The sequence below is a fragment of the Tachypleus tridentatus genome, chromosome 6 (genome assembly GCF_004210375.1).
Source record: "Tachypleus tridentatus isolate NWPU-2018 chromosome 6, ASM421037v1, whole genome shotgun sequence".
NCBI classification, from domain to species: Eukaryota; Metazoa; Arthropoda; class Merostomata; order Xiphosura; family Limulidae; genus Tachypleus; species Tachypleus tridentatus.
Window position 1 is genome coordinate 94,175,092 of NC_134830.1, and position 13,233 is coordinate 94,188,324.

Below are 13,233 nucleotides of genomic sequence, written 5' to 3' on the forward strand. Positions count from 1 at the left end.
TAGTTATGTGCGAATGCGCACATATACAAACAGCACTTTCCTTGTTCGTGCTCATTCATTTCTCCAGAAATAACGTAAGTGCAAAATAATGGTAATATGTTGTAAGAAGAATGATGTGTTTGTTTGTAATTAAGCACAAGGCTATACAATGGACTATCTATGCTCTGCCAACCATGGTTATCTAAATCCGGATTCTACCGTTGTAAGTCAGCAGGCATACAGCTGTGCTACTGGGGGGAGAAAGAGATAGGAAGGAGAGTAAAAAATTTGTACTTACAGATACTTACATGTTGTAAAACATAACGGTCAGAGTATAATGGACAATACCGTTGAAAATCGTTTTATTATATTTATTTAAGAATACTGTAAGCTAAAAATACACTTTTATATAACCACGACAATTATTAATGTTACATTTGGTGCTGGTATTATCTTGGTATTAATAAGCTTTACAACACTGCTTATATAGTTTACTGCAAAACATGGTTCCCATAGATCCTCCGAAACCAAACCTTCTTATCAGACTCAAAGCTTAACTGTATTATTGTAGATAATGCACATCTGCAATATGGAAAAAACCTATATAAGGTCCACTGGGAGCGATACTTCTTACCAGAGCATTAAAAGAATAAGAAAACAACCAGTAATTGTTACCCAATAATGTAGTACTCCACCATTTTGGCATGTTTGTCCCAATCCGTTTGCTGAGGAGTCATAAATTTAGAAAACATGTACTGCAGAACTGAAGTTCATCTGCTGTACAAGTAGCTTGAAATGTTTACAGTAGGTATACCTTTACAACAAATGCATCTTACTAAAATTTAACAATATTATTATCCATCGTGTTAAGACTATGTTTGTCTAAACCACACGCCATAACATTAGATGCAAACACACTCCTTTGCCAATGACAATTGGACTTGGGAAGTCCCGTTTGTTTGCAAATTCAGTTCCACGGTGATTGAGCCACAAAACCTTGTAGAATGTGCAACAATGAAGCTTTTATTCAACACTTTACATAAGCTTTCGGTTCATCATAATTCGCAAAAGATGGTTCCGAGTAGTATCCACAGTTGCAGATATTATTGGTAATAACTTCAACTGCTCCAGCACACAGTTTGATGCAACCACCTAAATTTTTAATATCATCATCAACAGAAGAATAGGCACAATACCATCTTCTCATTATTATACATACATTGTTTACATAAGTGAACACGTTTTCATAAGGACTTGCCTTTAAGCCTGGTATGAATCATTCAGATTTCTACAAATCTGCAGCAACTGTGTTCCAGTCACCAAAATGTCCATCGCACCAGTATTCTCGGATGTTGAGGCTATACTATTAAAAGTTAGAATCAAATAATACATACTTGTCCCTAAGTCCATCAATTTTAATACATAAATTGATTAAAAGATATGAGAAAATGCCACATCTTTCTTTTTGTCCCTTTACACACTTGTAGGTGAACCTGTTTCTCATCTTTACCACTATGTGGTTGTCACATCATTAGTATTTGAGAAAATCTCTCAAAACAATGCTCTCAGGAGAAATTAACACAACTGTTACGTTTGAAGTACAAAACATTGAAATAATGTCATCCAAAAGTTACACTTTACATTTCGTATCAACAAGCTTATATTGTAGCGTTTTCAGGTCTTGAAACTACATAAAAATATTTAAAGTACTGGAAGTATTTCTGTCTTATTGAGTAAGCAACTTATGCAAAAGAATAAAATAAGTACAAAATAACGCTTTTATAGTTTAGCAATAATAACGTAAATAAAATATATGAACATTTTCCAATAAACTTTCTTCTACATTTCGTGAAAAGCTACAGTAAGGCTATCAACGTTAGCCGTCACTAATTTAACAGCAAAAGACAGCTAGTCATAACCACCCACGCCAATGCTCGAGCTACTTTTACCAACGAATAGTGGGATAGATCGTCACTTTATAATTTTCCCATGGCTGAAAGAGCGAGCATTTTTGATGGAACGAGAATTCGAACCCACGACCTCGGATTGAAAGCCAAGCGCCGTGATCAACTGGTCCTTCCAATAAACAAAGTTTCAATAAATGCATAGAAAAATAATAAATCTTCATACCTCCTACAGTGATTGTGCAGTTTCCAATTCAAAATACAAATATTTGTATATGTCCAATGTTAAAACGCGCATTAGATAAGACACTGGCTGTGAAAAGTCTCTAGTCTGTTTTAACCTAACCAGAAAAACAAACTGTAACCCGATTTCGAATGCCTTAGTAATACACGATAAACATATAACGAAGGATGAAAAAAAAACAGAGAAATGAAATATCGCAGAAAATTTTTCAAAAAATGCTAACGTCGAAAAACATTACAACAAGCGTATGCATTTTAAAGATTGTTTTATGTGATAGATGATAAGCAGTCATTTACTAGGAAGGAACGTTGATACATCATAACGCTCCAAAAAACAACAGAATGGAAACGGTCTTCAGACAAAACAAATTAGGCCCACAGTGATGAGTCATGATAATACGATTACTTCACTGTTACTTTATCACACAGGCACGTGCACTCCTAGTTATTTTTTACGGACTAATTCCTGCTACTTAAGGGATCGATTTGAACAGTTACTACCACATCTGATGTGTCTACCGCGATGTTTTTCAGCTAGCATTACTCTACAAGAGACACAATATAAAGCAGAGTTACTATTCAGATAAACATAATATCATGAATCACTAGAGTGGTTCATAATGGTAATCGCACAGAAATTTGTTCAAACCTCTAATAAAACATTCAGACAAAAACCTTGTTATAAAGCAGACATGTTCTTCAAACAATACTCGAAATTTTTCTTTTCAATAGTAAAGAACACCCAAACATTAATAAGATGCAAAATAAGTGATTTCACAATTGTAGACAAATTTAAAATTTGTCTCTTCATTCATGTTATTAGTGTTGTTGATGTTTTACAAGCCTAGAGCAAAATCGGTTGGATATTTTGGGCTAAAATCTAGAAAGATATCATATACAAATCGCTGCGAATGCCCATGACCTATTTTAAAGATGATTTAATAGATGCCAAGTTGTTTTATACTCTGTGGGTATTAAATGCATGTTTACACTAAACTTCAGGCACAGAGTCACTGTACTTAATAAACAATTACTTTTAAGTACATGAAGCTTTACTTAAAGTTAAGTCTTTGACATTTTATTTTATTTTGATTGAAAAATCTGCTTTTCTACTGGTAAAATTTTGTTATGTGCTAAGTGGGGGTTATGTCTTAATCTAAGTATATATTTATCCATAACTGTACATTGAATAAGCCAACATATAAGATAATTAAAAACTGAGAATTTATAAAATACAAATAACGATCGCAAAAAAGTAAGCAAACAAGACTGCAGATTTATTGCTGACACTTTTCTGAAGCTACCACTTCCTATTGTGACTACACAACAAAGTTAATGGAAGTGATATCTACTGTAATGTGGTATCGCTGTGAAATTTTGGCAAAAACAAAGGAAGTAATTTTAAACTTAATTCAACCACCTTAATTTTGCTATGCTGAAGTATTATAAGTTCATAACTTTCTACAATTAAAAAAAATCCAGTGTTTTCTAGCGTGCACATTAGTCGGAAGCTACAACTCATGCATTTTCTAGCACGTTAATAGAAAACTGCTGCTCATTGTTAGTCGAATTTGTTGGATTTACATGACTATACTTAAGCAAGTTTTTAACAGTGGACGTTTACCACAGTAATTTTACAAAAGGAATGATGGTAATTCTTTCTAATGTTTCTTGTACTTAGCTGAAATCATGAGTGTGTATGCATTATATTGCCACTGCATGTTACACTACTTCATATAGCTATTTATATTTTTAATTAGTTGGTGTTAAAACAGCAGTTGTAGATATTGTCAGTAATTAACTTGTTGCTGTAGGCTATTTGTGCTGTCTTATTTTAGCAAACACTTTTGCACATCAGGCTGTTGCCATATAGACCTACAAAACTAAGCATGTTACTGCGTTTGTTTACATTGCATTAATTTGTGCTGAATTGTCTTAGAAGAAACATTATTCATTTCTAATGAGATTGCTGTGTTGCTGCTCGTCTTTTATTACATTACACTGTGACATTCAGGGAAGCCAGTCAGTAAATCTATGATGATAAAATCTCCGCCTTCCAAATGTCCCTTTGAGAACAACTTTGCATATTTGTAAATGTGTTTATTCTTTGTTGTACATTTGTAATTTATTCTGAATAAGTTCGGTGTAATGGTAGTTGGGTGGGATAAAAAGCCAATGCAGAAACAAACTGTTAAAAATCATATAACATTCAACTAATCGAATACACACATACGTAGCTTAAAATTTATTCTTCATGAGTGGAAATAAAAAAAGCATAAGAAATAATATTAGCAAAAATTGTTAAATTTTAAAAAGAGGGAATTAAAACTTCAAAAAAGTACAGAAACAAGCTGCATCAAAATGTAAATATTATATTTTCAAGCATACTACTAGGAACTCTAAAAATAAAAAGTAAACAAACAAGACTGGGAGTAGTGTCTACGTTATTTTCTCAAGCTATAAATACCATGAGAAAATAATAGATACTATTTCTAGCCTTATTTGTTTACTTTTTTTTAAGAGTCCCTGGTTGTAGGCTTGAAAATATAAGTATTGTATTTTGACACAACTTGAATCTGTACTTTTAGAAAATCCATATTCCCCTCTTTAAATTTACAATTTTTGCTAATAATGTAGATGCATATTATGGAGGACCATACTTTATGACACTATGTAGACGGAAATAAAGGAGGGCTATTACTCTTCTAACGAAACAGAAATTAGACAATAAAAAGAGGAACTACTATTTTATTAAACAGAGACAGAAAATAACTGTGGATAAGACATTATACTAGTCAGGAAGTAGACAAAGAAAAAGGAGTGTACCACTCATGACAGAAGTAGAGTGAAAGCAGAATAAAGGAAGTTACAACCTTGCAAGATAAACAACAGATAAATTTAAAAAAAAAAACAACCGTGTTTTTCTCTAACTAGCCGTGTGATGATGGGTAAAATAAAATACTCAGCATGGCTAACCAATAAATGAATATTTGCTGTAACATTCTTATCACTACTGTAAGTGTAGTTACCAGTTTGGCCACCAATTTTGATTTCATTCTTTTAATTTGCACGCTCAATCTTTCTTTTTTTTACTGCAACTTTGTTAACACCCAAGGTGTTTTTGATTAGATATAATGTCTTTTTGTCAGTACAAACCAACTAACCACAGCAAATAAGTAACACTCGAAACTAACCAATATTAGTTTTTAGGACCGAACCCTATTTATTATTTGGAACACATCTAAGATTCATAGAACCACCCAGATCCTTTAAAATATATGGTGGTAGTTCCTCCTCTTTACCACAGTGTTAATAACGTCCTTTGCAGTAACGCCAAGAAAACTAGAGTAACAGAGTATTGTTATCACTCGCATGTATTCGTACAACCACATTAAGCACCATTACTTACGCCAATTTCTTAAGTTAATATCACGTGACGCTAAACATTCGTTAATTTGGATAATTTTATTCGACTTAGTAAATTTGTGATGAAAAGTTTGCAATTAATAATCAATAACAAGCGTCTATCCGTACGATTCTTTTGGAAATTTCTGCTAGAAACTGCTAATCTAGTTTTGCTTGTCAAGTTGGCCTAACCAATATTTATGTATCTGCACGTCCTTTCACTTTACACTTTTGCTGGTCTAAATCAGCCGTCTTTAGTACAACTGACAAAAACCAAAAGTCTCACTTTTACTCTTGTAGTAAATATTTTAGACCGATTGCTTGCTTCTTATTTAAACAGGTGAAAAGATTGTGATAAAAACTAAGCTGTTTTTGTTGAATAACTTTGCACATATGGCTTATATTTAGACCAAATTTGACATTGAATTATAGGTCGTAAACATCTTTCAGTGTACCAAAACTGAAAAAAAAAACTCCGTGAAAGTATGCCTTCCTATCAAATAAAGTTTTTGTACTTTCGGTGCGAAGATAAAAATAGGAAGAAATTCATTCAGAATTGGAGATTTTAGGGATTTTTTAATAGATTGCCTTGATATGCTCTGTTTGATCCTTATTTCATGTATCTATTGAAAATATGTGATAGCTTAGGTTACCACAGTCCGAGATACAACAAGAGGAAAATCGTCCATTTATCACTGTTGTGCATAACACACAATGCAAGTTGTTTTGGCCGCACGACACAATATCGTTGTCTTCATATAAATAAAGAGGCAAGTACTGAACCCTAAGATTCTCCACTAGTAGTAGTAACAATAATCAAGTATGACTGACAAGACCCAACTAATACCAATCTTCTGTGCTATGCTTTCTCCCATTCAGTCACTCTAGAATCTCAATACAATGATTTTTTTTCACATTTTTCATTCTTTATAAAAGGACAGACCAAGTCAAATGTTTTTTGAAATTCGAAATAAAATGGACACGCTACACCAAAATAATTAGCTTTCCATTGAATTTGTTAATAGATATGCACAAAACCACAAGTGTTAAAAAGCCATACACGAACAAGGGTGACAAGTTTGAATTTTTTATGCGTTTTTTTTAGCGCAAGCTCTACAAAAGGCTATCCACCTTTTGTCTTCTGCTAGTGGTCGAGTCCCGGTTAGTCGGCAAATTTAATAATGAACAATCAGGGAATTGTTTAAATGGTCAGTTTACCACTAGCAAACTATAAAAAAAAACAGGAATAATTAAGGCAGTAATAGAACGATTGCATATATTTTTCTTTCTTACGAATAGTGTTTTAATAAAATCGCCTTCGTCAGCTTTAATAATAATAATAAAAAGACGGAAATAATTTGTTTAGTATAACATGTAACACAATAACCAACAGTACAAATACAATGAAATTTACTTTTCAGATCCAATAAAGTCGCCGGCGACTTTGTAGCGCTGTGTGTAAATCACGACGTCGGAAATAAATTAAGAGACAAGATGTTAGAAGTGAACAATATAACAAAGCCGTGAAAACAAGTCGGTACGAACTACCCGAAACAACGGAATTTATTAAACTAAATTATCTGAAATTAGTCAACCCAATATTAGTGCCATACACTGTGAACAACATAGTAAAATGGTAATTCTTGGTAACTCTACGCGCATTATATTACGCTTTTGGGGCTAATTTCCTGACACGAAGTATTACTTTTATAGAAAACTAATCAGCGTAAGCCTTCAACTACCAAACAACAAAACTATACATGGACAGATCCAAAGGATCTGGGTTTCACATGGGCAGGATTCTCTTTTCCAATAATAACAAAAACAAGAATAATTAAATAGATATAGAAAAATGTGGTGATACAAGTGATATAAATATAGTTTGTTTTCTGGAATCATTTATATTGGCACTTCTTTAAAGAAATCTGATCTGTCTATAAGTTGTTATAATGCATAGAAGGTTGAAGCGAGCCGAAAAGGATATTTTCTTTCAAAATATTATGATCGATTTAATCTCCCCTCAGGTCTTTAATACAGTCATTTTCAAAGATATGATTTTTTTAAACTCTCCATTCCTTCAGTGAATGGTTCTTGACATTTCTTTCCTAAGTCTGTTCAGAATCTCGATTCTAAGAGTAACAACGGTCTTTGCAAGTGAAGGAAAATGTGTTTTTGACGGTGGCAGAAAGTATTCCTAACTGCTGACCCGCAGAAGTTAATGACTGGTAAAAATCAAATAGAGGGTCAGGAATTGACCTCAGAAAGCTCTGAAATAATAATACTAAAAAAATACTTCATCTTCTCAGATGGAAGAAAGAGTCATCCTCCAGACTCAATTCCTTAAGTGAATCTTGGTTATTCATTCATTTATATACCCCCTAAACATCTTGTATCTTCTTTTGCTATTCACTAACCTAAAGCTATAGTGAAAAGTATAAAGTAAAATACACCAAAAAAAGCTTATAAAGTTGTATCGCTGTGTGGGACTATATTACGACGAAGTAGATATAAAACAGACATACAATAATACTGATACATTTTTTCTTGCTGCTACAAAAAAGTCAAACTCCTTATTCAGCACAAACACAACAAAAAACAAGCATGGTGAAACTGTCACAACTCACTGATTCAATAACAGGATATCAAAAATTCAAGCTTATTCGTATAGACTGTCCCTTGTATCTATTACTACTTTACTTAATGCCGTACCTTTCACTTGCCCGTCAAGAAACAACAGGACGTCCCTTTCATTCTTTATACTTTTCCTCTCAAGAGCCATATCTTCTTAACGAAATAAATTTTGTCATCGAAAGTTTCAGTTACATATAAACATCACGTAAAGTTTTACGTTTAGTCTTCTTTCGTAAAATTTCTTATGGCACAATTCACGTAACATGAACGTGAACAACACCGACACATAAAGCTTTCCACGCGCTACATAACTTGAGCATACTACTGCAGGAAAATCCACCAATGGCAAACATCTACAGAGGGCGCTACAAAAGCATCCGCTGACATTGATGAGGAAATGCGTTTAATATAGAACGGCAGGAAGGCCTTCTGGAGTCGAAATTACTGGTTCTTGTTTGTTCGTTTGTTTGTTTTTTATGTAACAAAGTATTCTAATTGTAACACTTTAGTGACAGTATTATTTTTTGAAACCAAGTTTCGATGCCAAAATTACTATAAAACATGACATTCATTCCAAAACTTTCTCGCGTCTAGTACATGCCTTACTTCTTAACTTTCCACTTTTTGGTTATTTTGCATTATAATTACATAAAGTAATTAAATTTATTGATTTTCTAAATCAGTGAGACAAACGCAATGTTTTAACGTACATGGATGACGTCACGATCTCATTTCCCAATTAAGCAGGATATCTTGTTGTTGGGACAAGTAAGTGTTTAACTTCAGTGATGTCGAGAAACCCACTTGTAGAGAAATGTATATGCAAAAACGGCTCGTTTGGGTTGAGAAAATATTTTACATAGAAGAGCGAACAATGTTTCGACCTTCTTCGGTCATCGTCAGGTTCACAAAGAAAGAGGTAACTGACCGGAAGCTGACCACATGTTTGAAAGGGGTTGTGTAACTGAGTGTCGGAATGTAGAGGGCGGTATTAGATGTTTGAATATATAATTTTATTTATTTTATTATATTAATATAGGTATAAAGGCGTTCCTTTATATTGGTTTATTTTGGGTTTAAGTTGTTCTATAAGTAAGGCTTCTTTAATTTTGCGTTAAAAGACTTTTAATTTCAAGTCTAATCTAAATCAACTTAATCATAAAACCTTAATGGCCAGTTTCGATGTTATATCCCTCTTTACAGAAGTTCCAACCACTGAAGCCTGCAAGATAGCCTTAGAACTCTATATCCGAGACCCTAACCCAACTATAGAAATTCCCAGTAACCAGTTAGCAACCCTCATAGAATTCACCACGATAAAGACAAACTTCATGTTCAACAACCAAAACTATATACAAACAAATGGCCTAAGCATAAGCAACCCAGTATCACCAGTTCTAGCCAATATTTTTATGACACAAGTTGAAACACAAGCAATTAGCACAGCATTACATCCACCACTATACTGGTACAGATATGTAGATGACACGGTTGCGGGATTCAAATCTACAGAACACATACTTAATTTTTTCAATCACATTAGCTCTATACATCACAACATTAACTTCACATGTGAACAGGAAGAAAGCAATCACATATCATTTCTTAACCTCAAAATTACAAGAACTGACACACAATTCAAAACAGAAATCCACCGAAAAATCACCCATACTGGACTATACATTCCTTGGGACTCAGCACATGAAACAAAACAAAAACTCAACATACTAAGAAACCAAATAAACACAGCCATAAAACTATGCTCACCAGATAAAATTAACGATGAATTAGACAAAATAAAACAATACTTCATCAACATCAATAAGTTTCCTCCACAAAGCGTAGAAAACATTATACGCACACACCTAGACAGAAAGCAAAATCAATCAACTAAAGTAAATATATCTCACGAATCAAAAAATCACGAAACCATATACTGCTGTATATCATATATTTCTGACATCAGCAAACAAATAACCAACATTTGGCAAAAATTAGTAACAAAATATGACATTCCAGTTAATACCAAATTTATTCAAAAACCAGGCACAAAACTGAGGTCTATACTATGTAAAAACTACACTGACAAACATCACAACAACATTATTTATAAAATACAATGTGATAACTGCCACGACTCCTATATTGAAGAAACAAGTAGAAAAATGGAAACCAGATTCAAAGAACATAAAAAGTCACCTTCACACGTTTTCGAACACTGTAAGTCAAATAAACACAACATAACCATAGAAAACACTCAAATACTAAATAAAGAAACAAACATAAACAAACGCAAAATTAAAGAAGCCTTACTTATACAACAACTTAAACCCAAAACAAACCAATATAAAGGAACGCCTTTATACCTATTTTAATATAATAAAATAAATAAAATTATATATTCAAACATCTAATACCGCCCTCTACATTCTGACACTCAGTTACACAACCCCTTTCAAACATGTGGTCAGCTTCCGGTCAGTTACCTCTTTCTTTGTGAACCTGACGATGACCGAAGAAGGTCGAAACATTGTTCGCTCTTCTATGTAAAATATTTTCTCAACCCAAACGAGCCGCGATTGCATATAAGTGTTTAACTTGTATCCCTACTCTAGAGCCCGAAAAAGATATGAAAATTAGTTCAATTTTCCTGAATATAATTAAACCTAATTTATTAGTATACAGAAGCGAAACTGCGGTGATTGCATAGTAAATTTAAAATTAAATTTGTAATGAAAGAGTATCATATCTAATCTTTCTGAAAGTAGTTTTTCCCAAAATTACAGCTATAACCAATATCAAATTAACCTTTATATACTATAGTTTCTAAAGTTCTGTCTCCTCAGTCCTTAGGTCTCAAATATAGAATTCGCACAAACATAGCCTAAGAGTTTGACACTTTCAGTAATTACTTTTGTTTGTGTTTAGTCTTCCAGAAGTTCTTATGTTTGAGTAACGTAAATTTTACAATTCAATAATAAATACAATTGTCAATAAAATGGCTGAGCAGATATGTATTTTGTAATAAAATATGTAACAATTATATAATAAGAATTTCCTTAAAATTATAAGGATTAAAAAATCAAAGATTAACTGGCAGTTAGTTGATTTGATTAGGCATGGCCTAGCGCGTAAGGCGTGCGACTCGTAATCCGAGGGTCGCGGGTTCGTGCCCGCGTCGCGCTAAACATGCTCGCCCTCCCAGCCGTGGGGGTGTATAATGTTACGGTCAATCCCACTATTCGTTGGTAAAGAGTAGCCCAAGAGTTGGCGGTGGGTGGTGATGACTAGCTGCCTTCCCTCTAGTCTTACACTGCTAAATTAGGGACGGCTAGCACAGATAGCCCTCGAGTAGCTTTGTGCGAAATTTCCAAACAAACAAATAGTATTGTTCGATATTAGTAGTTAAAAACGTTGTGTAAAGATTGGTCATGGGAAATTTTTACAGAACCAAAAAGTGATATTTAGACGCATTTTTATTGGTAGTTATTTATAATAGTTATCGTAAATCAACATTACTTAAAAAAGAACAACTAATGAGTTACTTTCATGAAATTTGGAGAGTCCAGATACTTTGAGGGAAAGGTGATATTTTCAGTTACAACTGATTACCTGAAAAGTATCAAACAGATGAATAAAAGCAAGTTGATCAAGAAATAAGAGGGGTGGTCTACAGTTGTTACCTGGGCTGAATGTTGAGTTGCTTGATGTATAAACAGATTAAACACACTCAAATGACAATGAAAACAATATTTATTTATAAACAACATACACACACACACAAACGTACCTATGTAAAGAAGCGGACAGTCGTTTCTACTGTTTCAGTGAATATTTCGTCAGTTCCCGAAACGACTTCCTGCCAAATTTGTTATGAAAAAAGCCAAGTAGGAAAAAAACAAAGTTCTCTTTCTTTCTTTGTCCAGTGAATGATGTTACTTCGTGACCGTTGTTCGCTGACAGAATTTGTCAGCTATAACTTTTAATTGACATCATAAAAACGATATTCTAGTTTTAACCCAGGTTCAAAATACTTCGAAACATTCTTGTTGTCAGAAGAGGTAATAACGAGAACAAAATGTTGAGGTATATAGAACAATATAATATTAGACACCATGTTGCTGCCATGGTGGTATAGAAACAAAATAATCAATAATCTGGAATAATTATTTACTATTACGTAAGCAATAAACCAATGATATGCCCGTATATCAATGAAATCTACAAAGTTGAACAAAGTTAGGAAAAAAACAAAAGACCCTTACAGTCCGAATAATTATCAGAGAACTTCATTTCAATCAAAGTCTCGTCTTTGCGGCTTCTACGGGCCTCAACGAAGCCTTTCTAAGATTCAACTTAAAATTAAATGTCGAGTGCTGAAGAACATAAGTTTATGTTGAATATTATATGCAGGCCCGTATGCAGAATGTTAAAAAGGGAGGTACTAAGTTGCGAGATTAGAAACTAACACATTGTGCTAAGTACAATTCACATAAATCGCATGCTAATACTACGGGAATCTGGAATAATGCGTATACTTCAAACCAGAAAATGTTAATGCTTCACCAGAACAATGTAACCTATGTAGAAAATGGTATATACCATAAGCAGCACCATTGTAGCTATATAAGCTTTTTTTTTTACGTGTACGAGCGTGATAAGCTATCATAAAAAATAAAATTGATGAAAAACAGTAAATATTAGTTCTTGATGACAAGAAACCCACTTGAAATAAAAATAAAGATGACATAGCAAGGTCGAAATATTGTTCTCTGCTTTATTAGTAAAAGTGTTAATACTCATACCAGCTGTTCTGAGATACAGTAAATATTAGTATTTGATTGTTCCTAATGTATTATTGTGAAAATTAAAAAGTGATATTTTTTTCCAGATGCAATTTTAAAACTAACTTTTCCAATTGAAATGATACTTACATAGGTTCTACACGTTGACATATGTAACCTAAATATATTACCCATGATTTTTGTGCTAATAAAATTTACAAATATCTGTTAAAATTCTGTGCAGTGCCGGACTGAGACAAAATACGACCCTAGCAAAACAAACATGG

General features: G+C 33.2%; 1 pseudogene across 1 annotated transcript in view; it reads right to left on the reverse strand.

Moving 5' to 3' along the window:
- LOC143253069 (SLIT-ROBO Rho GTPase-activating protein 1-like) overlaps positions 1 to 8,462 on the reverse strand; it is a 112,637-nt pseudogene extending 104,175 nt beyond the window's left edge. The window contains exon 1 of the transcript XR_013029360.1: positions 8,241 to 8,462. The product of XR_013029360.1 is annotated as an SLIT-ROBO Rho GTPase-activating protein 1-like (transcript). The remainder of the gene's footprint in view (positions 1 to 8,240) is intronic.
- Positions 8,463 to 13,233: the final 4,771 nt, after the last annotated feature.